Source organism: Xenopus laevis, chromosome 2S, assembly GCF_017654675.1.
Source record: "Xenopus laevis strain J_2021 chromosome 2S, Xenopus_laevis_v10.1, whole genome shotgun sequence".
Lineage (NCBI taxonomy): Eukaryota > Metazoa > Chordata > Amphibia > Anura > Pipidae > Xenopus > Xenopus laevis.
The window spans coordinates 115325292-115340700 of NC_054374.1; positions in this window are offsets into that span (position 1 = coordinate 115325292).

Consider the following 15409-nt stretch of genomic DNA (forward strand, 5'->3'; position numbering starts at 1 on the left):
TTTCCATTATTTATTTTTTATGTTTTTCCAAAATCTAAGTTTAAAGTTGAATGTTTCGGTATCTGGTGTTTGAGTCTGAGTTCAGTAATTCATGTGCAGATTCTAAACTGTTACAATTTTGCAACATTAAGGGAGGAACTCCACGGGCAATTTCCATGCAATCCGACGCACTGCACAAAAACGCAGGCATCGCGTTGGATGCAACAGAAATAAGGTAAGTACAAAATCTGACAATGCATATACTTACCTTATTTCCATTGCATCCAATTTGACGCCTGCATCGCCCCCTTACAAGTTAAAAAAAGTTGGGGCCCCAAAGAATATTTTTAAAAAAAAACATTGGCACCAGGGCCCCCCTTACAAGTTAAAAAAAATTGGGGCCTCAAAGAATATTTTTTAAAGAAAAATATTGGTGGCAGCGGCCTAAAGAGTATAAAATAATAAATTGGTGGACAGGGGATTTAAAAAAAAAAAATACACATTGGTGTTCAGAGGAATTTAACATGTGGCTCCAGGACTTCAACTTTGCCTCCTTTAGTGACTTTCGGTCTTTTCGCAGCTTCAGGACTTTGGCTGTTCGACACGTCCGCATTCAGGACTTCAGAAGGAGGTGTCACGGCTTGGGCTTCGGCGCTGTCAAGGGGGGCCCGGCTCTTTCAAAAGTTCAGCACTGCCGGGCCCCCCTTCATGCCTGTGCCCGCTACACTTGTACCCCCTGTGCCCCACACTTACCTCTCTGTCTCCAATAACTCTCTATTCACTCTCCTCTTTTACCCTTTCCCTTCTCATTCTGCGGAATTACCCCCAAGATCACCTCTCTGTCTCTAATAACCTTCTGCCTCACTCTATATAGCTTTATAGGTAGAAATATCTATAATATTATGTATTGTTGTACCTCACCTCCCTCTCCTGCTCCTGTCTTGTATTCCCCTCATTGTTTCTTTTTGGATGACAATCATCTTTTAACCCTTCTGCCACTCTAGGAACAAAGCAGCTTTCCCCTAGACTGAAATATAATGTATAAACATAGATTCTATATATGTGACAGTTTGTTGTGCATAACCTAGGGATAGGGAGCCTGGACCAATGGGGTCAAGCAGGTCTGGACTGGGATTCAAAATAGGCCCTAACATTCCAAGTACACAGAGGCCCAAGTAGCCCCCCACCAGCCCAATAAATTGCGGCTGTCTATGGCAATTTACAGCAGCCCTTCTGGCATTTGCTAAAACCCACAGATTGCCAGTCCAGAGCCAGGAATCAGAGTTATGTGAGTGCATACATAAGCAGATGGCAAGAAAATATTGTGGCATGGTAATGCGGGTGGAGTGGGCCGTGGGCAGAGTTGCCTGCATGTGAGCATAAAGTTGATCTGGACCTGGTTTCAACTGTGTTTGATCAGCATTAGCAATCTTAGAGAAGAGTACCTGAAACAACATGAATGGGTATCCACAACTATCCACTGCATTACTCTACCTATCTAAACAAGGCACAACAAAAAGCCTCACTTATGCGGGTTCTCACTGGTGTGGATTTGTAGGGGGCACAATTATTGCCAAGCCTTTAGTTTTCCTTGTACACTAAGAAACTTGCTAAATTATATGCAGCACATTATATTAATGCTTTATAATAAATAATTTCTAATTCTGTTCTATAAAGAAAGAACATACAATGTCATCAGGAACACCTTTGTTAATTTGTGGAAGACTCTCTGCCATATATAGTTATCTTTTTCAATGAAAAAATATAGAAAAAAATGGTTACTTTTACAGACAATGTTGAAAAATCATGTCTGTGGTTTCTCAATAATGCCCTGTGAATAATGTGAGGTCCAAACAAAATTGAGAGATTGCAGTAAAAGTACTTGATTTGCCTGAACATAGCCCTGGCTGGGGTGAGTGTGAGAGCAGAAGGTAGGCATGGCAGGGGTGAGTGTGAGATAGGAGTGGCTGGGGTGAGTGTGAGAGTAGAAGGTAGGCATGGCAGTGGTGAGTGTGAGAGAGATAGGAGTGGCAGGGGTGAGTGTGAGAGAGATAGGAGTGGCAGGGGTGAGTGTGAGAGTAGAAGGTAGGCATGGTAGGGGTGAGTGTGAGATAGGAGTGGCTGGGGTGAGTGTGAGATAGGAGTGGCTGGGGTGAGTGTGAGAGAGATAGGAGTGGCTGGGGTGAGTGTGAGAGATATAAGAGTGGCTGGGGTGAGAGTAGAAGGTAGGCATGGTAGGGGTGAATGCGAGGGAGATAGGAGTGGCTGGTGTTAGTGTGGGCCACTTCCCTGGACAGCCCATCCTGTAGCACCTTCCCACTCAGTACCAGAAAGCTGAGCTCCAAAGTGTCTCAGCAGCATCCATGTCCTGCAGCCTGGGCTGAAATTGCTACCAGTGAATAATCCATGCGCATGCATACAATTTTACAGGCTGCTCAGATCTTCCATATAAGGCATATGTGTAAGGATTAACTCTTGTCTGTTCCATGGTAAAACTGGAGTGTTTTCCTCAAAAACACTATTATTGTTTACAAAAGAAATATAAGCTGTTTGATAGCCATGGAGGCAGACATCAGACGCATGAATACAATGGGTTTAGATACCTGTAAAATAACCAAATCCATTGTATTGTACAGAGCGTTTCTGCTACTAAACCTGAACCTTATAGCCCTATTTCAACTTGAATGACTGCTCCATGGCTATGTTTCTGAAGCAAACACCCCAATTTTACAAGGGCCAGGGCAACAGTACATTTAAAGGGGTTGTACACCTTCAAACAACTAGTTGGTTTCAGATAGATCACCAGAAATAACAACTTTTTCCAATGACTTTCTATTTTCTATGTGTGACGGTTTTTCTAATATTGAAGTGTAAAGTGTCATTTCTCTCCTTCTGGAGAGGGGGGGGTCGCCGATCCTGTAAACTGCTCTAAATTGATACATTCAGTTGATACATTTCTTATCTTTGGGTTTTATTACAGGCAGCTGTTAGACTTGATACAATTGTTGCTAATACTCCAGAGATGCTGCTGAGAAATATATCAACTAAATGTTGCAAAATTGTAACCGTTTAGACTCTGCACCTGAATTACTGAGCTGCCAGACTGAAACACCAGAGACACAAACATTTACCTTTAAACTTAGATTTTGGAAAAAATGTAAAAAAATAAATAAAGGAAAGTAATTGAAAAAAGTCTTTATTTCTGGGGAACAATCTAAAAACAACTGAATTGAAAAAAGTGTTTGGAAGGTGAACAACCCCTTTAATAACACGTCATATTTTGATATTGCTGTTCCTCTAAAACACATTGACACCACAAAAAAATGGGAAGACACAGATTTATACACAAAAATTTACTGGGATACTAAATCACACACAAACACACTGTCACACAAATACATTTATAGACAGACAAAGGTGCTAATTTGTACCAGTTCAATTACCCATATTTTGCATCTTTTAGTAAGTAGCCTTTTCAAAGTGAATTGCTGGCTGGTTGTTATTGACCTACAGGGACGTGCAAAATGTGAGGTGCAATTTGCAAAGAAATATAGGTGCATAATACCCTGTTTTTTTGTTTTTTTTTTATATATATCTGTACAATATTTACCAAGCTCTGTTCTGCCTTTGATCTGGGAGAATGCAAATACCTCATTCTGCCAATAATATCAGCATTTTCACACTATAAAAGTATAACAGCCTTACTGTTCTCAGAATGAGATTCCAGTGAATACAGTTGCTGTGTGGATGCTTTGGATTCAGCATGAAGAGGGTGGGACTTTGCTAGTTGCTACGTGACATCACAGTGGGGATATAGCCACTCCCATCCAGCAATTGCTTGAACTGGCTCTCAGAGAAAGCATTCTAACTCACTGTAATATTATTGAATGCCTTTCAAAAAGTAAGCATTTCTGTTAAATGAATACATTTGAGAATATCATTATTTTCATCCTATCTATCCACTGGGAAAATTTGATTTTCGCGATAGTTCCCCTTTAAAGTCACCTAATATGATGGATAGGGTGACACATGAAAGGAAATAAGGAAGCCAAGATGCAATATTGTCAATTGAGATTGGTCCAGGAGGTCGATATTTCACAGCAATAAACAAAAAAACAAAAAAAAACACTGCATGGGGGGGAACATGCCAAATTGCACTCAAGATTGAACTTTGCTAACTGCCCCAGACATAAATGGGCCCTATGTTCTGTGTGAAATGTGTTAGACTGTTTCTTTGCCTCGATTCTGTTGTATACCTTTTAGAAGTATATTTACCATTGTCAAGTACTAATCCCAGCTACCAAAAGATGATATTTGACTAATATAAATGACATAAATGTGGTATGTTACTTATGGTACTTAAATTATACACAAAAGACTAATGGGCACAAGTGTAGTGAGTATAGGGAAATTTCTAGTTTACTTGCCAGCCTACTGGTGCAACCCAGTAGTAAAATGGAAGTGCTTTATTCCCAAACTGTCTGTTAACCATACAAATAAACACGCATTTCTTGATCTCTGGGATAGGCCTTAGCTGACTAGTGGAGTTTTCAGTGCAATTATTTAGCATTTACTCACATACATAATTCTAGTCAGCCTTACCAATCAGAGGTGAATGATGGATAACTGAGTATGTTAAGTCTCTCATAGATGTCAAACCCCAAGTACAGGCAAGTGGAACCTAACAGGAACACATCTACCCCTTGGTCTGTACAATTGAGTCCCTACACCCAGGACTAATCTTACAGTGTGAGCTAATACAAAACTATCCTCACACTAGCTTTACCTACTGGGCCTACCACCCAGACTCTGTTGCTCGGTTACTGAACTGTCAGGAAAATACTTTAACCCAGGATCCCAGGATAAAGAAACAGCCTACCCTCCCAACTGTAAATTAGGACCACACTTTGCTGGCTAAACCTTTAGTAGACTGCCTGAATAACGGGCAAGTAAAGCTTTAGTACCCTGTAGGTAGCATAGTGAAAGATCTGAGATACTTTCTTAATCTGCTAAATCAATATTTACTATACCTGGTGCTAGTTTTAGACTGAACTAGAGGTTTTGTCAATTTGTAATGGTCTTACATCATTCCCATATGTAGGAATAAAAGGATACTGGGGAATATTAAAATGAATAAATGCTCTAAGTAAGGTATATATTATACAAACTAACAGAGCTTAAAAATATTTACATACAATACATAAACATTTATAGAATTTTTCCCAGTGTTGTTACAGATACATTAATATTATCCACATTATCCACCAGTACAGGTATGGAACCTGTTATCCAGAATGCTGGGGACCCAGGACTTTCTGTATAATGGATCTTTCTGTAATTTGGATCTTCATACCTTTAGTCTACTAGAAAATCAGGTAAATATTAAATAAACCCAATAGGCTGCTTCTGCTTTCAGTAAGGATTAATTATATCTTAATTATATCAAGTACAAGATACTGTTTCATTATTACAGAGAAAATGCAAATACTTTTTAAAAATCTCGATTATTTGGATAAAATCGAGTCTATGCTAGGCGGCATTTCCGTAATTTGGAGTTTTCTGGTAACTGAGCCCATACCTGTATTACAAAAACAATATATGTGTAATAAAGTGACCATAAGATGATAAATCAATATCAAAATGTATTTTTACTTAAATGCAAGAATGTAAACTGCTGAAGTTTAAGGCATTCAAAGATCTGCCTTATTTAAGAATCCCATACACAAATGAATTCCAGTGCTGAATGTGAATCCTTAATTTCATGCAAATATTAAGCAGTGGAAACTGCAAGCAACAGTAATTTGTTTACAGTTTATGCCGTTTTATAGATGCTATTCAGATTAAATTATTTGCTATTCTTTATCCCTGACAAAAGCTGATTTTTGAGTATTAATAGTATTTCAAAGACATTTTATATACCACCTTTCTTTAAGGGGATTAATGTTTATTTTATTTTAATTGAACGTATTTGGGAACCTTGGGCTAAATTACTGTTACTGAAACAATCTATATTTTCCAAAGTGGAATTCAGTATATAAATATAAACACTCTCTTAATTTTTATACCTTGTTTTGTTGTGAACACGAATACAGTTTTATAGGATACCAATCAATATTTACTAGAGGGCATGCTTACTGCTTTAGTAACATGAGATAACACCACTAAATCAAACAGATTGGATATATCTATATATTTCATGTCGGTGAGGCTATGTGCTTTTCAAGCGTTATGAAAGTAAAGATGCACTTTATTCATTTCAGTTATTTACAGTCTATAAGCAGAAGAAAAAATGTAACATTCGGTCAAGCAGTGAACTTTTTTTTAGCTTTTCAAAAAATATCTCTAGCACAAAAGGGGTTAAAAGATATAATAGGAAAAAGTACCAGGATGCCTCAAAAATCTTTGCAAATAGCCAGAAGTGCAGCAGAGAGAAAAAAGGGGGAAAGAACTATGAATAAATGCATGAGCTTCTTCTGTTTTGACATCACCATGAAAAAAGGGCCCTTATAATTCATTCTTTCTTTGACTAAGCTGGATGTATTTAAACATTTGTTCTGCACAGTAAAGATAGGAGGAAAAATCCACCATGTGAGAGTAAGAATAAATGAAAAGTGAACTGGGATTTGTCTTTATTGAGTGATGACTGGATGAAGGGGAGAGTTCAAACTGCACAGATTTAATGGAACTGTTAAGATGGTACTCCTTTAACATCATTTGCCATTGCCAAATCCCATGTGGTTGATTTGTTCAAAGAAGCTTAATGACTGAACAGTTCCATTACCTGTTACAATTAGATATCTCCTTATTTTGGAACTGCATTTTGTTTTATATTTAAAGACTGGAAAGATTTGGTTCTATTACTTCTATTCTGTGATATCTAGAGACCAGTTAATATTGTTGCCTTTATTGCTTAAATCCCTAAACACAAAATGAGATGTATCACAGACTTCTAACTGAGTATTTACACCAAATAATAGCATGGAATAATGTATTTACAATAACAAGACTTGGTCATTATCTACACGATTACATGGAGCACTTTGATGTACAGTATCTGTATGTTAGCTTGAAACTAACAGATCAATGTGTTATCAGAGCCATGGAACTTGACAAATAAAGAACCTGTTATACACTAAAGGTAACCTCTGTATTTTATTTTTTTATATGCAAGAACAGGCCACACTTCTATTATCTAAAATGGGTGGAAGGCATCTGTGCTGAGACATGTTTTTTGTGTTTTGCCAGTAGTTTGCGACCAACTATAACAAGCGAAAATAAGTCACAATCAGAAAATAAGACACAGGAGACATTTTTTATCTTTGGAGGATGGGTAGCCTCAAAAACTTTTGCTGTGGGGTAGAATAACTTTCATTTTTTTTTATTTGTGATGCAGTTAAAAAAGGCATGGAATGCTGCCAGTCTTCTAGATGTTGTGGATCTTGGTGGGTTGTATACTGACACTTTTACAGTCAGTATTTAATGTATGTGCATAGATTTAAGCTAGCTATACACAGGCTTATGAAAACTGACAACTTGACTGATATCTGGCTAAAAATGAGCCCGATGTGCATTGTACAGGTTTGGAAATGCCTTTGGAAATGCTGAGAGCCACATCTGTGTGTTGTTAGACTTGGTTATGACACAACCACTTATATGTACTGTATATTTCTGATCTGTAAAATGCTTCATATACAGTTGACTCTAATGTAATCTACTCTGTTTGGTAAGAAAAAAACTTTAGATATTGACATCGAACACTGTTAATGGAGGATGAAAAACTGACATACCTGTAGGAAATATTCTTGCAGGCCACAGCACTAAATGCCTGAAAATCTCTATCCTGAAGGAAAATGTCAGAAAATGAAAAGGGATGAAATCATAAAAGTACAAGTTTATGATAGCATTTGACAGATTAAAGATAGTAATGAATCTGGAAATGTGGAATATGTCTGCCTGTGACTCACGATTCAGAATGTTTGATGTTTACTGCTAATGTATTATGCAGTGAAATTGGGACATTAACAAAATCCCATATTGCCATTAGCAAACTCCCTGACACCTTAAACCTTCCCTTTAATTGCATTTCTTTGCACATTTTCTTTAGTAGAATAATTTATTTTCCTCTGCCGTTCTCCATCTTAGTATTTGATCTGCTATATGGTTGCTTAGGTCCTTGTACCACAGAAATAATGGATTGAGCGAGAGACTGGAAGATGAATAGCATAGAATTTCAAATACATGGAGAAATTTCTGTTGGTAAAAATGTATTCTTCTGCACATAGTAAATTGTAGAATATTCACTGGAGAAACTTCACAGAGTTTAAGCCAATGCAAAGAGAATTTTCACTACTGCGAAGTTAATTCTCCAAAACTTGTTCCATTCTCCTTTTAGTAAATTAGTAATGTTGATGGGAATATTAATTTTTGGTGAAATTACTCCAAAGTTTCACTTTCATTCTTTAGTAAATATGCCCCTAAATTGCAGGAGGAAGAAACAGTTGTAAACTTAAATGGATAACAATTTAGGCCCGGGATACTGGAAAAAGGTAGTCAGCTTTTGATGGTGACTTGGAAAAAGAAGCAGGAACCAGGCTTTAAGATCTGGCTGAAGGTCAGCCCTCTTTGAGTAAATGAAATGTGGAGGCCTATTTGTTATAAGCTGAATTTTAGTGGTTTTAGGTTTAAAAACCATGATTAAACTCTGTTTATCTAAAACCACAAATGTCATAAATGTTATTAAAAGATCCAAGTACACCTGTATAGACAGAATTTGGCCCTATGATCCAGCAAAGTAAAGTGAAATTAAGCAGAGAGTAAAGGCTAATCAGAAGTTTGAACATGGCATCGTCAAACTTCATAATAAAATTCCCCTTTATTTAGAGACCTGGGCACCATGGGAAATGCTTGCCTCTGAGGATTGACCTAGGGAATATGGGATATCGTGTACCGTGATCCTGAGATCTGGCTCCTCTCCACCATATCTTTTTCCTGCAGATGTTTCTGTTCTTCAAAGATAACATTGTAATTTTCATGCTATGTTGTTGATCTTCCTATGTATGTAACTTCAGCACTGCACTAATGTATGGTTACAACAGCTGATTGTTCGATAACATTGCTATGCTTAATAAAAATTTAGTTTACAAAAAAAAAGATCCAAGTACAAAAAGTACGAATGAAAATAGCCACGGAAAAAATTATAAAACTAATTTTTACCTCTACAAACAAAGGCTGATCTTTCCAAGAAAGAAAGGGAACTTCCACTGACTTCTACATGACCATGACAGACAGCTGTCACTGTTTTTACTCTTGATAAATAATGAATTAATCGTGGATAAGGTAACTATTTGAAAAATGGGTTTGTTTGCACTAAAAAAACTATTATTCGGAGAAATGAACATTCTACAAACATTCATAAATGGTAAATTGACAGAAGTGATTCTAATGCGGTCTTCTTCCTGGATTAATCGGCATCTTCTGGCGCATGTGCAGTAGGAGCATTTACAGGTACGGATCTACTGCGCATGCACCGAATCTCACGAAGTGAAATCGGAAAACTTAGTGACTTTTAGCTCATGTGCAGTAGATCTGTACCTGTAAATGCTCCTACTGCGCATGCGCCAAAAACGCCAGTCAAAGCAGGAAGAAGACCGCTTAGGAGAAGATGGTGCCTGTGAACTCCGTGGACAGGACCTGCGCAGAGGGGTAAGTAACAAGTTTGGGCCATTTGCCCGTGGGACAGGTAGGCCAGGGGGGAGGAGGGAGGAGGGGCAACACAGGGGAGGGGTGAGGGTTTTTGCGCCCAGGGAATTTCCTTCTCCTTTAAGGACTCATCACATCCCAATAATGGACTGTTTTACCTACTTAAATCAGGGAAATGGTTTTGCAGTATCCTGGCCAGTACATAGAGACATTATTTCCCATATCATGATCTACGTGACACACTATGTCACCACAATACAGTATTATACTGATGTTTTTTTTATATTGTCATATATTGCACTGCTGTTTTTTATATTGTCGTATATTGAACTGTTTTTTTTTTATATTTCTTTATTTTTTATACAATCTACACTCACTGTCACTATGTAAATAACATGGTTAACGCCACCTTACCCATAATCTCCTCTCCCTTTCTTTTTCTTACTTGTTGCCCCTACTTGACCTACAGTATGTGACACTACATCACCACAATACAGTACTATATAATTCACATACTATGCACTTCAATACTGTGTACTGTTACTGCACTGTTTATTTTTTTATTTTCTTATAGTACAGTCCATTTACATTTATTTCACTGTTGCCTCATGTAATATGGTTATTTTGTGTACTGTACTGCACTGCTGTGCTGCTTTTTTATATTTTTACATTTTTATACAATCTTCACTCACTGTCATATATGTAAATAACATGGTTCGATTTGCACTACATCTGCTCTGCTGCTGTACTTAATTAAAACATTTTCTTAGAATTCTTATTTTTTTGGTAAATCTTTTGTACTTAGTTGTAGTATTTAACTAGTATGTTTAATTTTGCACAGTCTAAAAAAGTGGATCAGGGTGCATTTCACTGCATGTTGTACCTGTATAACTATGCATGTGACAAATAAAGAATCTTATCTATCTACTTGATCCAAACTAAGGTATACAGCAACAATGCTTATTGGAAGCTTACTGAGTGAGTGTAATTAATGTTTAAATGATTTTTTTAGTAGACTTCAGGAAGTGTTATGCAAATTATGGAAAGGCCCCTTTTCTGGAAAGCCCCTGGTCCCAGGTATTCCCATACCTGTAGTAACTAAGGTCCAGGGACTGCAAGTAAGAAATTATATTAACTATTGTCCACACCAATAGCTATACTAATTATAGATTTATAAAGCAATAGATATTATGCTTGTCCATGAAATCATCCAAGCCCCTCTTAAAGGCATTAACAGATCACAACATCATCCAGCAGTTTTTATACTTAATAAATGTAAATTTTTTTTACATTTCAAGAAATATAGAAAAACCACAAATTTTTAGAAATGTGTGTAAAAAATAGAAATTTAATTGTTAGCAAATTGGCCCTTGAGTCAAATGCATCAGCATCCTGCACAATTATACACTTTTGTTTAGTTTTTGTTCTAGTCTCTTTGAATTTCCTCTTGCATGAACCCTGCATCATTAGTTGTATTACTAGAATATGGACTATTAAGAAGGAAACCTGCATTAGTTGGTTCCTCATTTGTTTGACTGATGAAAAACAACAGTTTAGAATCTATGCTTTTCCACTGTTCTCATCAATCTACTGACCCCCTCTGGCATTAAGGCAGGGATCCCCAACCTTTTCAACCCATGAACAACATTCAGGATTAAAAGGAGTTGGGGAGCAACACATGCATGAAAAATATTCTTGGGGTGCCATATAAGTGCTGTGATTGGCCATTTGGTAGCCCCTATGTGGATTGTCAACCTACAATGAGGCTCTGTTTGGCAGTACACCTGTTTTTTATACAACCAAAACTTGCCTCCAAGCCTGGAATTCAAAAATAAGCTCCTGCTTTGAGGCCACTGGGAGCAACAAGGGGTTGGAGAGCAACATGTTGCTCACGAGCTACTGGTTGGGGATCACTGCATTAAGGGGACTTTATTTACCAAAATCTGAAAATTTCTCACTATTTTCTTCAAACCACTTTGAACAAACTCCCGTGCACATTTTTACCATATTGATCAATAAATTAACTCTAAAAAAATCTGGTGCGGGAAAAGACTCAATAAAATCTTGAAAAAAAATCTGAATCTGGATTATCGCCCGAAAACCACAAATTAATTTGATTATTGTACGAAACCTATCGCATATCATAATATCTTCCCATTATAAATGGGACATCTGCTATTGACTTCTAAATGACCTTGTAGATTTGAGATGGAATAGTTTTTTATTCAGACTTTTAGCAGCATCGGGGTTTAATAAAGCACAAAAAAAGTCAAGTTTTGTGTTCTTAAAAATGTGTTTTTCCCCTTTAAAACTCCGATCAGGAAAAACAGAGTTTATTAAATAACCCCCTAAAAGTCCCTTAAAAGCACGTCTTTTCTTACCAACACTTCTATCTAACCACAAAAGTTTTGCTTTGTGACGATCCTTGCTTACAAGGCGAATATACCCATTGTATTGACATGTATACTAAGTAACCAACATTCCATTTTGTTCTGTGTTTAATCCTGTAAAAAGCATTTCCCAGTTAATGGGGTGGTTCACCTTTAAGTTAACTATTGGTATGTCATAGAATGGCCAATTCTTTTAAATTGGTCGTCATTGTTTACTTTTTATAGTTGTTTTAATTATTTGCCTTCTTCTTCTTCTCACTCTTTCCAGCTTTCAAATGGGTTTACTGACCCCATCTAAAAAACAAATGATCTGTAAGGCTAAAAATGTACTGCTGTTACTATTTTGTATTACTCATCTTTTTATTTGAACCCTCCCCTATTCATAGTCCAGTGTTTTATTCAAATCCACACATGTTTGCTAGGGTTATTTGGACCCTAGAAACCAAAGTGCTGATATTGAAAACTGAGAAGGTGCTGAATAAAAATCTAAATAACTCAAAAACTACAAACAATAAAAAATGAAAAATAGTCTCAGAATGCCACTCTCTACATCATATGGAAAGGTAATTCAATGGTAAACAACCCCTTTAACATGTTGTAGAGATGTCATTTTACTGGAAAAGTTTACACATTTAAAATTTTGTGTTTTTGGTACCAGCTTAGAGTTGTTTCTGCAACATGAGCTCAAAGGAGACCATGTTATGATCACTATTCCCTAAATGCTCACCCACACAAATGCTAGATGAGCAGTATAATTAGTTATTACAAGATCCAAAAGAGAGTCATTCCTAGTAGGTTCTTGAATGAGCCGGAATAAAAAGCTGTCATTTAACATATTTACAAAACTACTAGATCCTTCTAAATGGAAATCCCATTACCCCAGCCAATATCTGGACAATTTAAGTCACCCATAATAATAAATTCATTTAGTTGTGAAGCCACCTCCATTTGTAGTAGTAGCTACGCCTCATTCTCCTCTCTTATACAGTGGTTTATATCATTCATAGATGATAATTTGCCAGTTAAAATCTAAACCAAGAGGGATTCCACACTCTCCCCAGTGCCATTCTGGTTCTTTCTTTAGAGCATGGCTCTAATTCAGGCTTCACGTTAAGACAAAGTCCTCCAATCTTTTTAATCCCTCTGTTCCTATTAAAAACGGTGTAGCCATTTACATTAACATCCTAGTCACATGTTTATATATGAACTCATGGCCAGAAACTGAATGTATAAAGGCATTTACATTGACAAGAAACTGCATGTATTGGGGTAAACATATTATGCACTTATATGAACTAATGGTCAGGAACTGCAGGTATACAAGCAACAATATAAGTCAAATTCCAGACACTTGCTGATCTAATCATATAATACCTCTGTAGTCCCTGGATATTTTCTAAATTACTATTCCTACACATGCAGTCCCTGGGCATTAGATAAAAGAACTGTTCAACTCCAGGATCCAGAGGATTAAGAAAATAGAAAAGCAGAAGAAAAGAGAGCAGAAGAAGGGAAAGAAATACACAAAAGAAGTCAAGGAAAGAGACCAACGAAAAGGAGGTGAGAGGGGTAAGAAATTACAAGTAAAATAGTGGAGAGAAAAGTGGTGAACAGAGGAGTAAGAAACACATAACGTAATGCCAACAGTTCCTGCACTATATACTCACTTTATACTATACTGAGCCTCCTTCTCAGTATAGAAAATGTTTGGTGTTCCTTTATCCTTTACTATTAATATCTAAGGAATTTGTAGAGTCATATTTATCAAGTGGTGACCTTTGACTTTCACTCACTGATAAATATGCCTCTAAAAATCCCACACAAATTAATAGAGACTGGTGGAACTTTACTTTAATGAGCTATAATCTCACACTTAGATAAATAAATCCCTAAGAGGTCAGTACCTAGTGTCACCTGCTTTATATTGTGCTTGGGGTCTTACCACTGGATCTTGCTGTATATAATGTGCTTGGTGTGTCAGATCCCAATGGTTGTCACTGAATATACAGTAATGTACTTGAGGGGGTCAGTATATCTTCCTCTCACTGCATAATGTGCTTATGGTACCAGGATACAATACTGTGTATACACTTCTTCCTAATTTACTTGAGCTGCCGGTACCTACTGCTTTTTGCTGTATAATGATTCTAGGCAGATACTTGGAATCTATGGATATATAATGGTATTACGGAGCACTTGCTGCTTGCCATATATATGTCTACAGCTACAGCTTCCATGATTCAGCAATTCACACTTCACAGCCTTTGGGGTTAAGAATGCAGCAGCATCTGGTGCACAGTTTTTAAGTTGAATAACTTATATATAGCATCTACTGGTCTCCTGTGCTTAGTATAATTTAAATGCATGGTTCTTGTGGGTTATTGGATTTACAGCTCTTGTTTCCATACTTCTCTCATTATACCTTTTAAAGATACAATTTAAGGTGGCTGGCATTCTAAAGGGCAAGACCTTTAAGGTGTGAATGGCAATAAAAGTGAACTGTTTTTTTTTTACTGCAGTTCTTCCTCTAGTCCCTAAACAAGAACATCTTCTGCTGCCTATGAATCAATAAAAGCTCTAGTTGGCGCTGTGCTTAATACTTAAGTCCTCTATATAATAAATAGGAGGTTAATCACTTTTCAAGCCATGCTGGTTCTTTCCCAAAACTCTGAACAGTATTTCCTCTCAATAGGAATGCAAGTCAATTATAGCTATATACAATACCATGAGACACTTCACATTTCATTAAAATGAAAACCCCATTTATTGTATATGCTTTTGTTCCTCTTTGTGACCTTTCACTTCATTAAAATAGAATAAATGTAATTTTCTTCCTGCACTTTTTATTCTATGTATGCTGCTTTTTCTGAAATTATACATCACATTTACAGAGCATCTGGAGACTGAACTGTGCAATATTGTTTTCACATCTAAATAAGACATATATATATATATATATATGAAGCAGATGGATGACCCACATTCTACTCTTAATGCCTTGGACAACAGTTATTCCAACGGAAATGTAAACCTGTGCTCAGTTTTAAAAAAATGCATATGGTGCAGGAATTGTCATCTGGTGTCCCTCAAATCATATTTATAATGCTATTCTGAGTAATTACTCACTGTACCTGCAGGAACAACAAATGTTTATTAGCTTCCCTTTAACAAATGTCAAACCTGTATCCTTGACATTTTTCTGAGCAATCTCTAGGGCCCTGCTAAGCAGAACAAGAGTTCTGTCTACAGACATGATTTTTTTTTTTAATTCACGTTTCCCCCTGAGAGCATTGATTTTAAAAAAACATTGTCAAAAATGTATATTACGCCGCAGTGTAATT